At 40.2% G+C, this 20,049-nt stretch overlaps 2 long non-coding RNA genes across 2 annotated transcripts in view; both read left to right on the top strand.

Moving 5' to 3' along the window:
• The window catches only part of LOC139436993 (uncharacterized), a 65,555-nt gene extending 56,441 nt beyond the window's left edge, over window positions 1-9,114 (top strand). Inside the window, exons 2-3 of the long non-coding RNA XR_011646548.1 lie at window positions 7,144-7,459; window positions 9,031-9,114. This is a non-coding gene — a long non-coding RNA (uncharacterized lncRNA). The remainder of the gene's footprint in view (window positions 1-7,143; window positions 7,460-9,030) is intronic.
• Window positions 9,115-17,648: 8,534 nt separating this feature from the next.
• Window positions 17,649-20,049, top strand: part of LOC131274630 (uncharacterized) — a 70,731-nt gene continuing 68,330 nt past the window's right edge. Inside the window, exon 1 of the long non-coding RNA XR_009181919.1 lies at window positions 17,649-17,813. This is a non-coding gene — a long non-coding RNA (uncharacterized lncRNA). The remainder of the gene's footprint in view (window positions 17,814-20,049) is intronic.

The following is a 20,049-nucleotide window of genomic DNA, read 5'->3' as shown; positions in this document are numbered from 1 at the left end:
TCCACAAGTCAGTCTTTTAGGAACACAAGCATCCATAGGAACATTATTAAAATAAGGCCTCCACCCTCTCTTCTCTACCTGAGGCCGTGCTGGCTACCATAGGAATCCCAGCTCCCTAGCCTGGGTCCTGAGACATTCCCTGTGCTCTCTGGAGTCCCAGGCCTCCAACGAGATGTTGCAAGCAGTTTGCAAATGTGGAAGAAGAGGTGAAGGAATCAGCCTTCAACTTCTCACTGCCTCATTTAGCTCAAAAGTTACAGCATTCTTCTCAAATCTTATCACCCTGAAATGTTGACTGGACACACACACTAAGGTGAGTACAAAGAATGGACCTAGTGCTAGACTCTGGGTAGCTGTCCTGGAGATCATTTTACAAGGGTGAATATGTTCTCTCAATTGTCCATATCATAACTACTAGCACAAATGGATACTGGGCTTTTGAAAATTTGCAAAAATTGCAATCTGCTATACATGCACTGACCATGTGGGGCTCAGGACCAGGAATTAAAATAGGAAATGTTGACAAATTCATACTAGAACTTTAGAGACCCTGCCAGGCAGAAGAGGCATGAAGAAAGTGTGTGGTTTAGGAATCTAAGCCTCTAATATCTCCAGTGCCTGGGTCTGTTTTCACTAGATGTGCAGCTCTGAATACTTTGTACACCTTCTCAAGTCTTCCCTGTCTCATATGTTAATGAATGGCCACATATGTCTGTTTTCATTTCATCATGTGCCACTCTGGTGCACACAGACTAATGCCAAAGAAAGAGAACACAGCTTCTCAGGAAACATAATTGTTGTCTTACCTGGAATAGCCGCAGCTTTCACCACACCCCAATTCTCCTTCCTACCAGGAGGCTATAATCAGGGACTTCTTGAGACTAAACTAGCATGGAAGACCCCCCCCCCTTTTTTTTTTTCACTATGTGGATTTTTTTCCTCAGCTAGTGAGATTTCAGAATACTTACCATTGTTGCTTTCTCTATGGGCTGGCTGCAATTACAAAGAAAATATTGGAGGGACAGATGCTGGACATTATATATCCTGGCATAACCCACTGAATGTACTGGGGGAGAGTGTGAACTACAGTGTAAACTATAATCCATGTGGTGCAGCAGTGTTCCAAGATGTATTCACCAAATGCAATGGATGTGCTGCAGTGATGAAGGAAGTTGTTGACCTTGGAGGAGGGTGTGTGTGTGGGGTATGTGGGAACCTCTTATATTTTTTAATGTAACATTTTTTGTGGTCTGTGTCTACAAAAAATACAATAAAAATAAATGCTCATTAAAAAAAAGAAAGCACTGTAAGGATCAGAACTCACTGTATAGTGATATCAGAAGCTTATGTCCACTTGGTGACTTTAGAATACAGGATGGGAAAGAACTCAAGGAAAGGAGACACATCAGGAAAAGACAGAAGCTTGTCCTGGATGATGTATCTCTCAAGTCCATTTTGATTACTAAGTCCAAAATTTTTAACCCAAGTAGAATATATTTTTCTACCATATAGTTAATAACTTGATGCTGCCTTTTGTGATTTTACCCTTGACATAGTGATTAGCTAAGAGATGCCCACTGATCACTGACCCACCAGACATTTGTACTTCCCACCTCTAGTGCACAGGATCAAATTTTCATGTCTGAATTAGATGGGAAAAGGAAGAAATGAAGAATGGCTCAGTTCTAACTCAGATGAAGAAAGTTGACCTCACCTTGAAGTAAATGGTGTATGCTCTCTGCCCTGGCACTTAGAAACTATTCCAGCTGGCCTTCAGGAGGATCTTGGAGGACACGGAGTCACAGTCAGTACCTTGGGTGTGTTCCTCCTGGATTGGTCATGAGGCCTTATTTGGAGCAGGGATTAGGGTCTATGAGGCAGGTAATCAGCAAGTACAAGTGAGCTGCTGAGGAGAGGAAGAACCACACCATGGAGGGGCAGCAATAGCAAGGGAAGCTGTCACTGGTGTTTAGCAGGAAATAACCCTGCAAAGGGAATAAGATGCAGCAGTTTGTTCAATGAGAGATTCTTACCATTCCTCCTGCCCCTTTTGAAGCCCAGTGTTATAATTTGACCATTGACTGTGCAAATATATGTAAAGTGTGCAATTGTGGTGAGTATGAGCAAAATCCCAAACCACCTAATGGGAATACAGCTGCTTCCAAGTACTGTAGTACATGGCCATTTGTCTTCACCTTAAACAGAAGCACATCCCTATTTCTTATGTCCCGGTGGAAGCTGAAAGCAGGCTTCTCTCCACAATAAAGTAAGCATGAAAAACCTTGTGGTTAAATTATCTAGATTTTTTTTTCTTAACATGTAACCAATACCACCATTTGCACTTACTCCTGAAGCCACTTACAATTAGAGAAATGAAAACACTGAGGATTGGACCATGCTGTTTATGTTTGCACAAATATTTTACTCTGTTGCTTCCTTTAGAAAAGCTGATGGTAAAAAGTGGTCCAGTGAAATGCCCGTAAAGTAACTGGAAATGCACAGGATTTTCCTGTTTGATCCATCTCTCCTGTCTATTTAGGTTGGAAATAAAATCTTAATCCTACGAGGAAAAACTAGCCCTGTATCATACAGGTGATTCCTTGTGGTTCCTCTTGTGTCAGGGCTAAGTTAGTAACAGGCTCCAAATGAACACTCCCCCTGACCAAGGAAATTGTATACATCATGAATAATTACTTGGTCTGATTTTCATATCTTAATGAAAGCTAAAATTAGGAAGTTTATTTCAGTAAACAAAAGGGTGACCTTACCTTTGAGTTAGATGAAACTTCTTTGTCTGCCCTATCTGTAGGGGACTTCTCTAACAGACCCTTGGGGGTTGCTGGGAGGACACAGAGTAAGTATCTTTACATGGGGTGTTGTTCATGAATTATTCAGGCAGCTGCCATGTCTTTGCAATGGGCAAGAAAATATGGATCTGAGGGCAATAAGCCTGGAATGATGTGTGGTAGCCCATGCTTTCTGGTGGAAGAAGGATTTTACAGGAGGAGAGGAACAGGAAACAAATGAGAAACAAGAATGTTTGGCTATGTAGCTTAAGGCATCCAAGAGCAACATGATATATCCAACCCACAAATAGTATTAAATAGATGCTATTCCCTCAGAGTCCTATCACTCTTCCTTCCTCTTTTGAATCAAAGCTAATTGTAGTGTCCTTTTGTACTTCACAAGATCATTTCAATCTCCACTACTACAAAATACTGCTACTAAAATACTCATTTGTTGTGTAGTATTTTTCTTTGTGTGTATTGGTGGACTGGATATAATTCTAGGTAAAGTATTCTTTGTATTGAGTCACTGAGATGTGTCATAAGGATAGTCTTTATAGAGCTTGTCATTATACTGAAGCATTACCATTTAAAAGTAACATGTTCAACTTATATTTTTCCTTCATTCTTTCTTTTCATTGCTGTATTTTTGTATTCACTGAGTGATGTGACTCTCCATGCTTACATGAACCAGCCCACTGTGGGACAGTTAATTTGGATTAACTGTATTGAGAGGTTGAGCATTGATTCTTTATCCCACCTATGCAGGAATGTGGCAATGAGAGTGATGAACATGAAGCTTATGACTAAGATGGAGTTTGATTACTTCCTGGTTACTGTTCCTCCAATGTGTACTCACAGAATGATCATTTTAATGGCTGTGGCAATAAAGTCATCAAGTAGATGAAAATATCTCCCCAATACCTGTCTACTTGGGCCATGCACTGAGCTGTGACCCAACATTGGCAGAGATTGGCAACTTGTTCTACTGATGCCTCACAAGTCTCAGAATTTACCAGAAACATTTTGGGCTTTCTCTTGCTTTTCAAACTAATAACTAAAAGATTTGGTAAAATGCAACTAATGCAACCCTGGGTTATATGACCCCTGAGTATATCAAATATATAAGTGCAGTGTTTAAGAACTGTCTAAGGCACATGCATATATACAGATGATGGAAACTCCTTCATTGTCACTAATAAATCATGCCTGTGATGTAAGTGATAGCTCACAATATTGGTATATTGTGATATACTATCACAATATTAGTATATATTGTGATAGGTAGCACTATCACAGATATTAGTGGTAGAATATTTGACTCTACCACTTAGGAATTTGAAGTCTTGGGTCATTAATCAATGCCCCTCAGAATCTTCATGTAAGGGATGGGGAGAGTGTACATCATTGCAAGAATGATTCTGGTGAGGATTTTACAGGTTAATATATGTGAAATATGCAGTGGTGTGGGTTGCTTATAATTGCTAAAGAAATTTATGGCCTTGGACAAGATGCTAAATTTTGTAGAGATGGTAGTTTAACAAGCATGACGTTTGCTGCTGTGGGGCCTTCCATCATGAAAGAAAGATGGCAGGGAGAGTAGGAGGAAAGAAATAAAACTTGGTGTCCCCAGCTTTGTAGCTAATGGAAGCCTAAAGCAATTGGCCATACCCAGTGTACAAATGGCACAAAAATACATGCTGTGACCCAGTGGCTGAGTACTATCACATCTCCTCTCTATGGTGTATCTCATCTAAATTACCAGTATCCTCTTGACAAATCCAACAAATTCAGCTCCTTGGATACACATGTACTGATGCTACATTTACCATTTGTTCCACAGGAATTTCCACTTGATTAAAAGCAACTTTTTTTTTTGGTGGTCTAGATTCCAGTCTACATTGTACATTCCATTGCATTTATTCAGTATCATATTGTAATAAAGATAATCAATTGTAGAAGATTGATGATCTAAAATATTACCATTTAAATGTCACTGCTTATTAATCATATGGATTTTCTTCCAGTCTTTCTTTGCAACCCCCTTTGTTAATTCATTGAAATATTGTTTGTTCATTATTGGCCATCAACTCTGGGATGCTCATTATGGAGGGCTGCCTAGATTGAGTGCCAACACCCATAAAGACAGCTGTTTAAGAATGTTTCAAGAAGGGTTTTAGAAACCAGGTTAAGAATGATGATGTTCCTGAGTTCTTATTTTTCAGTGACAGTATTGTGTTGACTCATGATTTGAGCATCTATGGTGTCATTTGGGATGATGTTATCAAATGCACTGTATTGTCTTCTCAATGCCTATCTGCTTTTTCTTAATATATATGTATTTTTAATCACCCCTTTGCAGCTTTTTTTTTTTGCTTGCTCTCAGTTCTTTGTGTCCATTCACAGTGCGTTGTTCTGTGTCTGTATTTTTACTTATTTATTTCCCCCTCCCCCCCCTGCTTTGTGGCTTGCTTGCTGTCTGCTCTGTGTCAATTTGCTGCATGCTCTTCTGTGTTTTTTTGCTTGTCTCCCTTTTTGTTATGTCACCTTGCTGACTTGGCGCCCCATGGTGCTTGCAGGCCTGGATACCTTCTGCAGTGCTTGCAGGCCAGTGGCATTCCATGGCACCTGGGCCAGTAGCTCTCTGCAGCATGTGGCTGAGCCTGCCTTTACAAAGAGGCCCTGGGTTCATGCCGTATGGTAGACAGGAGCCCAACTGATTGAGCCACAGCCACTTCCTGCCTGTCTGCTTTTGGTGACTTGCTGAGCTGTGTCCTCAGCCCTCTTAGGATTGACCATGTTATCCTATGTATTGCCACACAACTCAGAATTTTGAGCTGCTCATTTGCATGTGGGAGTACTCTGTGCTTTGGGTACTAATAACTATGCCAAAGTCTGTAATATTCTGGACAGCTAGCTTCCCTAGGCCATGTGACTATGGAGCCTACTTTATAATGATGGGCAGTTTTGGTCTCTTTGTAGGCCCAGGTAATTTGGGTGTAGGTACATACACATGTGCTAGAACTCTCTTGCATGGTTTCTAGCAAGCATATGGTTGTGTGGTAAGTTCATGTCTGTAGGTCACAGTATTATGACACATGGCTGAGTTCACATTTATGACCTTCCCTTTAGCAGTGCAAGTAGTGAGTTCACATCTGCACCTCACTTTTACATCTTTTTGCCGTCATAGAAAGCAAACCCCAGATCCAGCTGTGGTGAGGACAGAACAAGGTCATATACATAGAGCATGCTGTGGTGATGGGTTGTATTTGAGAAAACTGTCCCTGGTAATTGTCCAGTGTAAATGGCACCTAACATCTAGGGAACTGCTTATGGTCACCCCTTTTGCTCAGAGACAAACTAAAAATTACACCACAGAAACTAAAGCTAGAGTACCTGCAAACCCCCTTGCATGCAAAACTTGCACAACTTAGAGAGATCACAGCCATTACCACAGAATGTAGTAACAAGGGCACATTTCCTCCATGGAAACCCTTCATCATACCTCTAATCCTCATCTCACCATGATGCTCTGATTAGCCTGAGTCTCTAGTTTGAAGCCCGAGTCTCTTATATTAGTTTTCTCATCAGACATTGGATGAGCCCAGAACACCTACTTTTTCACTTGCTCTGGAGTTCCCCTGCAATTGTAGAAAAGAAAACTATGAAGATACTATGATGTTGAATAGGGTCTGTTCAGATGGTGATTTTATAAAAACATATAGGAAGCACTAGTAAAGTCAAAGCCCCCATGAATAAGCCTGGCAACTAACTTTGGGAGTCAACCTTTTCCTGCAGTATGTGTTTCTCAAATCCATTTTGATGGCAATTAGCTAAGTCCTAATCTGATCAGGAATAATGGTGCTCAAGCATAAATCCACTACCATATGGTTTATGAAACAACAATGCCATTTTAACACTTCCATCGTCTGAGATCTTTTGGTAGGCATCTCCCAACTATCCTTCCCCTAAAGAGTGGTTAATTGTGGGGAGCCACCCGCTGTGAAATCTATTTACAGCCTCCAACAACATGAGCGGATTTCACAACTACCTCAGCCCTGCCCCACCATTTCCTTCTTCTTCTTCCTCCTTGTTTCTTTGTTCCCCCCTTCCCGCCACAACTCTGGTAACCACAGCAGCACGCATGCACAAGGCATGAAATTCTGCAGACCCAGCAGGAACTTTCAGCCAATTCCCTCCTTGGACACCTGCAACCCACAAGACCAGCCTATCACCCATGGACACGTTCCCTTCCCTCAGTATATATTCCCATGTTCTACCCCCAATAAATGAGGCTTGATCAGAATCCTGTCTTGCCTCCATTCTTCTCATCCCCTGCCCCCACTTCTTCCCACAGGCCCCTGGAATCCACCCCCACTGGATCGGACAAGCGGCGCCCTATGTGGGTGGGGCCAGGAATGAAGTACTCTTGATACGCCGACACAACGGAAAACCTGGCCAGGTGATCTACGTGAACTCGGAAGACCTGAGAATTCTTGGGTGGAAGACCTGGGCAATCAGCTTGGACAGAAGACCTATGCCATCGGCTTGGGCAGAAGACCTGAGCAATCAGCTTGGGTGGAAGACCTAAGCCATCGGCTTGGGCAGAAGACCTGAGCTATCAGCTTGGGCGGAAGAGACCTTCAGAAGACTGCCTATCTTCTGAAGGCTCGGTAAGTGATCGGCGAGGATGGGGCAGGCATCCTCTAATAATCGTTCCCTTTTCCTGTCTGGCCTGCAGGCCCCACTTAGGATGAGAGGAGTAAAGGTTAATGTTAAAGAACTCTCTAAATTCTTTGCATTCCTAAAAGAAGTTTATCCCTGGTTTCCACAGGAAGGGAGCATTTACAACTCATAAAGGAGCTACAGCAGCTAAAAGGATTACAACACCATAAATGCAGAAAGGCAGTTAACCACAATCCTTTTATCAACTTCCCACCCACCTGCACCTGCTTAGAAAGGCCACCCAGGCATGCATCCCCTGCAGTGAAAACCCCCCCTTTTTTTGCATATCGGGGTCACCAAAAGGCAAACCGAGGGGCAAAACAATGAGGCAGATAATGAGGCAGATGGTGAGGTGAAGATAGTTCGTGTGCATTCCACTTTCCCCTTTAAATCTTTAAAAGAGCTTAAAACTGCCGCCTCCACCTATGGGCCCACTGCTCTTTAACAGGCTTGGGAGATTATGAAGGCACTGTACAGCATATGAATTATAACCCTGGCCTATTCACCCAAATTCAAACTGCAGCCCTTAGGGCCTGCAAAAGGTTGCTCACAAAAGAACACCCTGCCTCCTCCCTCACTAATATTAAGCAGGGGCCAGAGAAACCCTTTTCAGATTTTGTAGGCAGATTGTGCATGGCTGCAGAAAGACTGTTTGGTGATACCAATACAGAAACAGACTATGTAAAGCAAATTGCTTTTGAAAATGTGAATGCGGCTTGTCAGGCCACAGTTAGACCTTATAGAAAGAAGGAGGACTTGTCTGGTTACATCAGGCTTTGTTCTGAAATTGGCCCCACCTACCAACAAGGCCTTGCTACGGCCACCGCTTTAAAAGAGGTTTTACAGCCGCAGCAAATAAGAACTTGTTTTAAGTGCGGTGATCCCGGCCATTTCACCCAAGACTGTCCCACCCCTGGTATTAACAAAAAGCCTAGTAGTGCCCCTAAAGTCTGTCCTCATTGCTGCCACAGCCAGCACTGGGCTAGTGGCTGTTGGTCCCAAACCAACATGCAGGGTCAACCTCTCCCTCCCCATCAGGGGAACGGAACATGAGGCCAGCTACAGGCCCCAAAACCCAAACAAGCTTATGAGGCAATCAACTTTGCTCCAGCGAATGCCAATCCCTTTCACAACTCTTCAAACTCCCTGCTGTCTACATGACAATGTAGCTCTGGGCTAGTGAGGGCTAATATAGTTAAGCCACTGGAAAGAGAGAAAAATGTGGCAACATTTGTGTTTTGTTTTGTTTACATGCTAATTCTGATTGGGCTTACTTAACCAAGATAATAAAATTAGTACCAAGTTTTTATGAAGGTCTAAAAGGAATTTTCAGTTTTAAATCAATAGTTTTCTCCAGAACTTCAAGTCTCAGTATAGTCTTACAGTAATAATCCAAAAATGTGTGTTAATGGTCTGTCTAAACTGCAAAATAAAAACAACTATATTTATGCTGCTCAAGTTATTTTAACTGATTGCTGATAACTAATAATGTTTCCAAGCACAAGCTTGCATATTACAGGTGACATGAATTCCAGAAGAAATCTTAAAAGGTACAATCTAAGATGTGATATATAACAGAGGATTTAACAGCAGCTATACCAAGAAAGTAAGAATTATGAGTCAATTGTAAATAAATTGTATGTTTCTGTTAATGTGTTGTAATTGTTTTGTGTTTGTCTGTCTGTTCATTCAATGTCAGTGTATATTGTGATACCTCTGGATGGTAAATATAAATTAGTAGAAATTTTTAAAAGAGCTCTATTCAAATGGCCAAAAATTAAATAAGCACTTATATTAATAGTTAAGTTAATTATATTAATACATAAGTTTAAATGTTAATAAGATATCTACAATGATAAAAATTGTAAGTCTTGATTAACAAAATTACTATGCCTTTTCATAGGGGATGGTTCTTGCCTAGATTGAAATGAATGGCTTGTTTTTCTTTGCAGGGTGGTGTGGGGGATGCGAAACTTGAATGAATGTTAAAGAGTTGGGTGTTTGTGGCAATGCTAGCTGAAATTTAATGGGTTTTGCAAGGGGGTGTGTTTTGTCCTAAAGTAGGATGGCTAATTTTTCATAAACTCTTGAAACTTAATTTGCATGTGGCAAGTTGTAGAAGGTATTGTGATAACTTTAAGTAAGGGAATGTGTTCTGTAAAGATAAAATTTGTCTAAAAATGATATAATTATAGTCTATATGGTTATAAATAATTATAAAAGGTCTTATAAAGCATTATTTAAATTAAAGTGTTTAAGTGGCTATTTCCAAAAGGTCATTATTAAACAAACCTGAATTAATAATAATAATAAAAAGTAATTTTATAACAGGGAAGCTTGGCTGCAGCCAGCCTCCCTTGACAACTTGCTTTTAGGAAACTGTTTCTGATATTGCATGCTACTAAGTATTTAAAGTAAAGTTCATTATTTTAACAAGCTCATTTAGTGTTCACGGTATTATGTTATAAAAAGTTTGCTTGATAACTTTGTATGTAGGCTATATGGAATGTATTTTTATTATTAAGGAAACAGGATAATTTTGTCCTAAGATAAAATGATTGGTTATTAAGAAAGGGTAAAATATGGAACAAAACCTGAGTGACCACTAAAAGTGCAGAAGGTTCATGAAAAAGGAAATTTTATAGTTAAAGTTGAATAAGATTTGATGGGTCTATCTATAAAATTTTAAAGGCTTTAGTATCAGGTAGTATGCTGATGCAAAGTTGAAAATTTTTATTCTTTCTCAAGGCCTCTCATCATTAATCTGTTTTGGTAAAAGTTCTTATCCTCAATAATCAGTATACAAAGAAAGTCTGTCTTATCAAAATAGCTTCTTGTGCTTCTTCTGCTTATCATTTCCTCGGTGTTCCAAGAAAGGAAAGTTTTATCTCTTTTAAAGGAACATAATGTTCAAAACTGCTTTCTCAAAACCTAATCCTGAACAGTAGCCTTTTATTCCAAACTAATTATAAGAGATTTGTTTTTTTACCTTGAAAGAAAAATTAAAGTAATAATTAAGTTCTTTCAATATGTTATAAGTAAATAAAAGGTGTTTTACAGTGTTATAAAATTAAGTTTTTTCTTCCCTTAAACCCTCTATTAATTAAAGTCATATGAACAAAAGGTTTCTATAAATGCTTAAAAGTGTATAAAGTTACCAATATTTCAGCATAATATTCAAGAGAAGTACAGTGTGGTTATTCATGGTTTTAATTATAATAAAGGAGTATGTGTCACAGAAACAACCTCTTATCATAGATTAAAGTAACAACACTAGTATGCAGCAATCCCAAACACTGCTAGTTTGTTGCAAAAAGTTAAAGTCCAGCACAGCTATCACTTTGTTTTAAAACTTGCTAAGACTTTCTTTAGTGTCTTCTTACACAAATCAAGCCAGCTGCATTCCTCTATCTATAAAAAACCTAACAATGAACTTTTGCAGTGCTTTTCAGGACTATGTGCATGGCCTAACCATCTTGTACAGTATTTATTGATTGTAATAGTAATAAAAAAGCAGCATACATTACTTCTTGAAAAGAACAGGCTTGGCAGACTCCATGTCTGCTCAGCATACTGAACTTGCTGCCATCATTAAGGTGTTAACAATATTTAAGGAACCTTTGCATGTTGTCTCTAATTCTGAATATGTATGCCTTACTGTTTAGCATATTGGAACAGCTCATATCTTTGCTACTAATAAGTTATCTCAACTTTTCACTGACTTGCAACATCTCATCAGGTTAAAACAGCATCCTATTTACATTACTCACATACGCTCTCATACCTCTTTGCCTAGTCCTATGACAGCAAATAATGCTCAAGCTGATTTATTAGTAGGGTGTTTACAAGGTGCTCATGCTCTAACTCACATTAATGCTAAAGGTGTGCAAAATAAATATCAAAAGTTAACAAAACTACAGGCACAAAAATTATTCATGCTTGTCCTACTTGTGGACCACTAACAGTGGTGCCTTTTCAAGCTGGAACTAATCCCAGAGGCCTGACTCCTAATCAATTATGGCAGATGGGTGTTACTCACATACCATCCTTTAGTAAACTACAATATGTTCATGTTTATATTGACACTTATTCTCATTTTATGTACACTGCTGTAAGGAACAGTTGCATCATGTTCGTTCACATCTATAGTCTGCTTTTGCTGTAATGGGATGCCCTCTAAAAATTAATAATACACCTTACATTAGTAAATCCTTTGAATCTTTCCTTTTAAAATATGGTATTCAATATATTGCTAATATTCCTTATAATCCTACAGGTCAAGCCATAGTTGAATGCAACCATCATACCCTAAAAACTATGCTTTTAAAACAAAAAGGGGGAAATAATGTTATTATGACACCAAAATATTAATTATCAAAAGCTTTATTTACTTTACATTTTCTTAATGTTTATAATTCATTAACACCTGTGGAATGTCACTGTGGAAAATGTCAAACATCTACAGTAGACACAGGAAATGAAGATCAACCAATATTCTAGAAAGATATTTTAAGCAATGAATGGAAAAAAGGCAGGATTAAAGTAAAGGGGTGAGGCTATACTCTTATCATTTCAGAAAATGGAGAACAAATTTAGTTATCTCTAAAAAGGATTAAACCCCAGAATGAAGAGATGGAGTCTTCTACAACTTCTGATGATGGTGATCATAAGTAATAAGGAAGCTGCCAGTAATTACACTTATTAGGCCTTTATACCTAAACCCCCATTACTTAGAGTGCTAACCTGGAAAAATCCATTCTTTCATATATATCTGAATAAAACCCATATATTCCCTAAACCAATTGATAATTGATTGCCAATTAAACCCTATAAAGAAAGACAAAGAATTGATAATCTCATATTACCATTTGATTATCAACCCTTATGCATTAGTAACCATCCTTCCCGTATGTAGGTTAAAAATCAGGCCATAATTATCTTCAAAAATAGTAATATTCAGTTTATTGTGACTTTGTTTCCCTCTTACAATTTAATCATAACCAAGAATCCTACTCATGATTGTTGGAAAATTAACTATAACCCAAAAATGCTCTATTCTATAAAAATGAGGCCTTGCATCCTAGTAGCCATTACCCTGCAACTAACATACTATGGAGAAGGCAAACTAAAAATTTTACTATCTGCATCTGTGTCAAATAGAGCCACCTTCCTCCCTATATTGGTAAAAAATTAGCCTCACAGGTTCAGTCACTGCAGCTGCCACGGCAGGTGGTGCTCTTGGTCATGGCCTCATCAGCTTGCAATACTTTAAACAAGAACGACAAATTAGCCTAGAATCCAGTGCACAGTCTCTTGACTCTCTGCAGTGGCAACTAACATCCCTCACCCAAGTAGTCCTTCAAAACTGCAGGGCCCTTAACTTACAGCTGAAAAAAAGGGGGAACCTGCCTTTTCCTCCAGGAGGAATGCTGCTACTATATAAATGACTCTGGTATTGTTGAGGAAAATGTTAAGAAATTGTGAGAATTGGGGGAAGGAATACTGCCCTCCCAATCAACCTCTCCTTATCTGCCTGGCTCACCTCCCCCTTCATAATGTGGCTAGGTTCCCTCCTCAGCCCCCTAATCACTCTCCTTTTAATCTGTGCATTTGCACCTTGCCTCCTTAAATTTCTCCAAGAAAGGATGAAGCAAATTTCTGCCCATGTGATGTATCTTGATGCTGTTCATCAATACCAGCCTATCCGGACCAAAGAACAAACAACCAACCTTTGAAAATGCAAATCTCTTATGTTGCCTCATCACCAACCTGTACCCTAATGGCGTTTCCTTGCCTGTCCTCCCTGCCCACGGTCACAACTGCCCCTATTGCAGCTAACCCTTCTTTGTTTAATTAATATCGCTGAACAGCTTCAGTAAGGAAAACAGCTTCAGTGAGGAGTTTAGTGGTTCAAATGAGCAGCAGGTGCCCTAGCCAAACAAGACCAGGGTGGGTGTGGCCTCACCCACTAATCTCAGTACATCATGCATGTCATGCATGGTGTAGAGCTCCCTGTTATAGCTTGTTATATTTGCAAGTCATTTATCGCTGAGGCGCTGGTCTGGTTAGCCAACGACGGGCAACTGGGCTGACCCATCAGTCAACCTAAGACAGATGTGGCCTTTTGCTGCCATGATTCCCAATGACAGGTAAGACTGATCACTTAACAGGTGCAGCCCCAACCTAAGACAGGCACAGCCCCCTCAGTACGGGAGCACCTTGCAGCCGCACGTCACCACTGAGCATAAGCCCTGCCCTAACATGAGCCATCACCAGCTGTTCTTCACTTCAGTTCCTAACATATTAAACAGAGAAGGGGGACCTGTGGGGAGCCACCCACTGTGAAATCTATTTACAGCCTCCAACAACATGGGTGGATTTCACAACTACCTCAGCCCTGCCCCGCCATTTCCTTCTTCTTCTTCCTCCTTGTTTCTTTGTTCTCCCCTTCCCGCCACAACTCTGGTAACCACAGCAGCATGCATGTGCAAGGCATGAAATTCTGCAGACCTGGCACAAATTTTCAGCCAATTCCCTCCTTGGACACCTGCCACCCACAAGACCAGCCTATCACCCATGGACACGTTCCCTTCCCTCAGTATATATTCCCATGTTCTACCCCCAATAAACGAGGCTTGATCAGAATCCTGTCTTGTCTCCATTCTTCTCATTCCCTGCCCCCACTTCTTCCCACAGGCCCCTGGAATCTGCCCCCCCTGGATCAGACAGTTAATATCTGTAGTTCAAGGAAGCAGATGTGGTTCAAGTGATAAGGCTTCCACCTACCATATAGGAGAACCTGGGTTTGATCACTGGGGCCTCCTGGTAAAAAAGAGAAAGTGAGCCTGTATGGTGAGCCAGTGCCTACGTAGCGAGCCAAGTGCCCTCATGGTGAGCTGTGTGCCCATGTGCTGAGCTGATTGTCCATGTGAATGCCCATGTGCTGATCCAGTGCCCGTAAAGGGATCCAGTACCACACAGTAAGCCAAGTGCCCATGTGTTAAGCCAAGTGCCTGTGTGAGTACCTATGCAATGAGCTAGTGCTCACATGGTGAGCTGAGTGCCTCTGTGGTGAGCCAGTGCCTGCTTAGGTGAGTCACACAGTAAGATGATGATGCAACAAAAGAGAAACAAAGGGGAAAGTCAAAGTGAAGGGCAGCAGAGACCAGGAACTGATGTGGCACATGTGAAAGGGTACCGCTCTCCACATCAGAGGTCCCCAGGACTGAGTCCTAGTGAATTCCAGAGGAGAAAGATGAGAAGACAAGACAAAAATGCAGAAGGTCATACAGTGAATGGGCACAGACAGTAAGAACAGTAGGATGGAGGTGGGGGTGGGGGTGGGGCTCGGGGAGGAGAAGAAAAAATATAATTATGCTGTAGTCTAATCTTTAAAAATATTTATAATTCATACCATCATATAATAAGTGCTGCACTCAAATTTTAAAAAGGACAAATCTGAGAAAGGAACATTTCTATCTTAGACAAAAACAGATGACTTCACCTCAACATTAGATGGGACCTCCTCAACCACCCTGTCACTAGAAGGCTCCTCTACTAGGTCTTCCATGGGAGCTAGGGGGACACAGAGTAATGATCAGTACACTGGGGTACAGCTCCTGCATTACTCAGGGCACTTTGCTTTCCCCAGACAAGAGGCTACAATGTGCAAACAAGGATGGTGGAGCTACCCAGAAACCCTTCATGTAGGAAAGAGAGACAGAGGAAAGAGTGGAATATAATCAGAATCCTTGGCTTTGTAGCTGAAGACAATCTAAGTCAATGTGAAATAGTTCATGTATAAGTGGTACTAAACTATACAGTATGATGATATATATCCAACCTATTCTGAAGTCCAAGGAAATCATCAGTATCACACTGATTTCAAGAAATACTACTTCAGCCTCACAGCCTTGTTGACTTTTAATATCCCATCCATTCTAGAGGATTTTTTTTAAAATTTCAATGAGATAGCTATGTAATAGAAAATTTGCCAGTTTACCCATTTTTACAGCATGTACAATTTACTTGAATCAATTACATTTACAGTGTTTTGTAACTGTCACCAAACATTCAATTCCAAAACTTTCTCATTACCTGAAACAGAAACTCTGTAATTATTAGCTATTAAGCCCATTCTACTTTCTGCTAGTCCCTGGTAATAAACTCTAATCTCCTATCTGTTTCTGTGAATTTACTTTTTCTTAGCTTTCAAATAATTGCAATCACCAACTGTTTTACTTTTGTGTCTGCCTTATTCAGTACGTTTTTAAGGGTCATGCATATAGTAGTATGTATCAGAACTTCAATACTTTTTATAGCTCAATTATATTCCATTGTATGGATATTCCACTTTTAAAAAAAACTCATTCCTCTATATGAGCACACTTAGGTGGTTTCCAGCTTTTGGGTATTGCAAATAATGCTGCAATAAATACTGGTTTCGAGTACCTCTTTCAGCCTCTGTTTTTAATTCTTTAATATATAAACCTAATAGGTAGCTGTCATATAGTAGTTCTAGATTTAGCTTTTTGAGGGAATGTCAAACTATTTCCCGAATTGGCTGCTTTATTTTAGATTCCTATCACCAATATATGGGGACTCCAGTTTACTCATATCCACATCTCTATTTGTTATTTTCTAGTTTTGTTTCTTTCTAAAATATTAGCCACCCTACTTATTAAAAATGGAATCTCCATTTCCTTAAAGACTAACCCTCTTCAACTGCTGCTGGGAATGTGGAATGGTGCAGCCATTTTGGAGGATGATTTGGCAGTGCTCAAAAGGGTTATTATAGAATTGCCATATGATTGTGCAATCCCACCACTGGGTATATATGCAAAAGAATTGTGACCAGCAACAAATGAATGGATAAGCAAATATGGTTTATACATACAATGGAATATTACTCAGCTGTAGGAAGGAATGGCGTGTTGATATATGTGACAACATAGATGAATCTTGACCTTATGTTGAGTGAAGTAAGCCAGTCACTAAAGGCAAATACTTCTTGACCTCACTGATATGACCTAAGTTTATTTAGGAGACTCACAGAGAGTCTGGAAGATAGATTAAAGGAGACAGAAAGGGAGTTGAGTGTGGTGAACCAAGCTCAATATGGGCAGAGCCTATGATAAGGCAGAAAGGGGTGGTTTGGCAGTGGATGGGGTGATGGTGATGCAGGGATATGAGTGGGTTGATGGAACTGGAATGGAAGGGTGAGCATGGTGGAGGTATTTAATTTGGACTGTATGGAATTGTGGAAGTCTTGGAGGAAGGAACAAGTGTACTTGGGATTTGTTGGTTTGTGTTGGGACTAAAAGGATGGGAATGTTCTTTTGGAAAATACAGCAGGTAGGTCACTGGTGCAGTGTACCGGTGCTAGGGGGGCATATAGAAAAGGATGCCCCTGGGGGATGCTTCAAAGGAATATGAATGTGTTCATCTTGTCATAAGGTGTTATATCAGTGGATGGAGACCCACAAACAATGAGAAAATATTCAAATTCCATCCTGGGAATCCTGCTATATACTCAAAGAGAGGGGCAAGAATCTCTAGAGTACATGGGCAGTGCCAAATAAAAGCAGACCAGTATGTCAAAGCCTCATTATTAATGCATAAGACTATGAACCTTATTCTTGGAAAATTGAAACTTAGTGGCTAACATAGGTTCTGAGGGAAGAAGGAGGGAAGAATAGATGGATCATAGGGCATTTTGAGGGCATTGGAACTGTTCTGTGTGATTTTGCAATGATGGATACAGATGATTGTACATTGTGTGAAAACGTATAAAAGTATGATGCAAAGTGTAAACCATAACATAAACCATTGACCATAGTTTGTAGCAATGCTTCCGTTTTTTTTTTTTTCAATTGTAACAGATGAACCCTACTCATGTATGATATTGCTAATAGGAATAAATATGAGATGGGAAGGGGTGCAGTATATGGGAATCACCTATATATTCTTCTATTTTCTTCTCTCTTTTTTTAGGTACCAGGACCAGGGAGTGAAACCCAGACTTTGTAAGTGGGAAGCCAGGAGTCAACCACTGAGCCACATCAGTTCCTTTGAGTTGTTTTTGTGTGTGTGTGTTTGCTTTTTTCATTTTTTGTTTGTCTTTGTTTTTAGGAGACACTGGGAATCATACTGGGACCTCCCATGTGGAGAGCAGGTATTCAAACATTTAAGCCACATCTGCTCATTCCCTATATTTTTGATGTGACATTTCTGTAACCTAAAGCTTCTTTGAAGATAAAGTGAAAAAAAAATAAGACGTTGGGGGAAGATACAGATGAAATTGTAAGTATACATAAAAAATAACAGATGTTAAGGTGATGAAAGTCGCAATGCAAAAAACTTTTGACTTTCTTTATGGGGAGGTTTTGAACTACACAAAAGTTACAGCTATGGCAGGGGAGGTCTACTGGTGCAGGGTGACAGTGAGGGACAGATGCATGGGGAAGGGTGCACCTCAGGCATGCCTCTAGGGATTATGAATGTGTCCATATGGTCATGGGGTGTTATCTCAGTAGATGGAACCCATACAATAACCAACAAAACTTTCAATTCCCATTCTTGGAGCCCTGCTACATTTTCTAATACAGTGGCAAGAATATCTTCAATACATCATCAGAACCTAGCTAAAAGAGGACAGACCAATATGCCAGGCCCTTGATATTAATGCTGGTAGTTATGAACTTCATTCTTGTAAAATTGAAACTTATCCTAGTGATATATACTGCCTAAGAGTTACCTTCTGAAAATGTGTATGTTGCTCAAATGTGGCCTCTCTCTAAGCCAAACTCAGCATAGAAGTCTGCTTTCTCCCCAGCATGGGACATTACTCCCAAGGATGGGCCCCCTTGGCACTGAGGGATTGTTACCAATTGCCAACTAGAGATACATTTGTAAAAAGACCTTGACCAAGAGAGGGAATATTAAATACAAATGAGTGTTTATGGCTAGGATACTTCAATATGAGTCAGGAAGTCATTCCAGAGGAAAGTTTAGGCAGGTCACAGGAGGATCTCTGTGGCTGCCACAGTAAATAATGCCTCAGGCAGGAGTGTTCCTGAGGGCCCTAAAGACATCTGGACATTCTAGCCAGGGCAGGTATCCCCAGGAAATTGGCAACCCATCAGTGGGCCTTACCTTGGAAACTATGGACCATGGTTAGTAGCAGTGCTTCAAGATTTATAAAAAATATCCCACATTAATGAAAGATGTTTTTAATGGGTAAAGTGTGAGGGGGTGGAGGTGGGGTATATGGGAATCCCACCTAATTTTGCTTTAACTTTCATGTAATCTAAAATTTCCTTAAAAGTAAAGGGAAAAAAGACCATGAGTACATATAGGTAAAGCCCTTAGAAAACTGTGGTACAGTGTCAATTTTATATGAATACTCAATTACTCAATCCAAAAGGATGTGCAAAAACTTAACTGTTGTTACTTGAGACACAGAACCTAGAGGGCTAAAGAAAATGGAGGGTGGGTCAATCAGATTTCAATATACAGTCCTGCATACATTTTAAATTTCTTATTAATGCATTATTTTTGCTGCTATTTTGTATGAAAACCCTACTGTCCCAAATTGTGGAATACAACAATTTCAGTAGGTTTTTGTATCACATCTTTAGCAATCCAGACAGGCACATTGATGAGGTCCATTTGTGCTTTCTGGAGTCTGAAGCTTCAATGCAGAGTCATGGCTATAGGTAGGCTGGAAATATCTGGGCTAATTTCACCCGTGACTGCTCAGAAGTTATATTTTGCCTAGAAGCCTCTGTGAGCCTTCCACATGTATCTGTTAAAGCAGCACCTTACTTCCCAGCACTATATGTGTTTAGTTTCTTAGCACTTCTATAATACATTGCCACAGACTGGGTGGTTTGAGAACACAAACTTAAACCTTCACAATTCTAAGGACAAAAAGTCCAGCATTAATGTGTCCACAGCACCATACTCTGTGTCTCTCTCTGAAGATCCTTGCTAGGAACCATTCCTTGACTCTTCCAGCTTCTGGTGGCTCCAGGTGTCCTGGCTCCTGGCAGCATGACTCTAATCTCTTCCTCATCTTCTCCAGTGTTGCTTCTCCAGTGTTGGTCCATCTTAACACAGCCTTCTCCTCTCTGTCTCTTCCCTTCTTGTAAGTGCACAAGTTGTATTATATTGCAGTTTACCCTGATTCAGTAGACCTCATCTTAATCACATTTGCAAACATCTTATTTCCAAAAGTGGTCACACTCACAGGTACCAAGGTTTTCTCAATGTAATTTGGAGGGACACAATTCAACCACTGATGTTCTGTCATGGTAGGTACATGACAATATGCCTTTGTCAAAATGCACAAAGCTGAGGATTAGGAAGAGCGAGCCTCCAAAACACTGTATCAATACTGTCCCTTCAATTGTTCATACCACAGTGATGAGAGTTATTAACAGGGGAAACTGCTGGCTCTAGACTGGGAGGGTGGCAGGGGAATATGTGGGAATTGTTTGTATTCTCCACAGTTTTTATGTGAATCTAAAACTTCTCT

The sequence above is a fragment of the Dasypus novemcinctus genome, chromosome 19 (genome assembly GCF_030445035.2).
Source record: "Dasypus novemcinctus isolate mDasNov1 chromosome 19, mDasNov1.1.hap2, whole genome shotgun sequence".
NCBI lineage: Eukaryota > Metazoa > Chordata > Mammalia > Cingulata > Dasypodidae > Dasypus > Dasypus novemcinctus.
The sequence above is the reverse complement of the archived record's forward strand: the minus strand, read 5'-3'. Positions and strand labels throughout refer to the sequence as shown.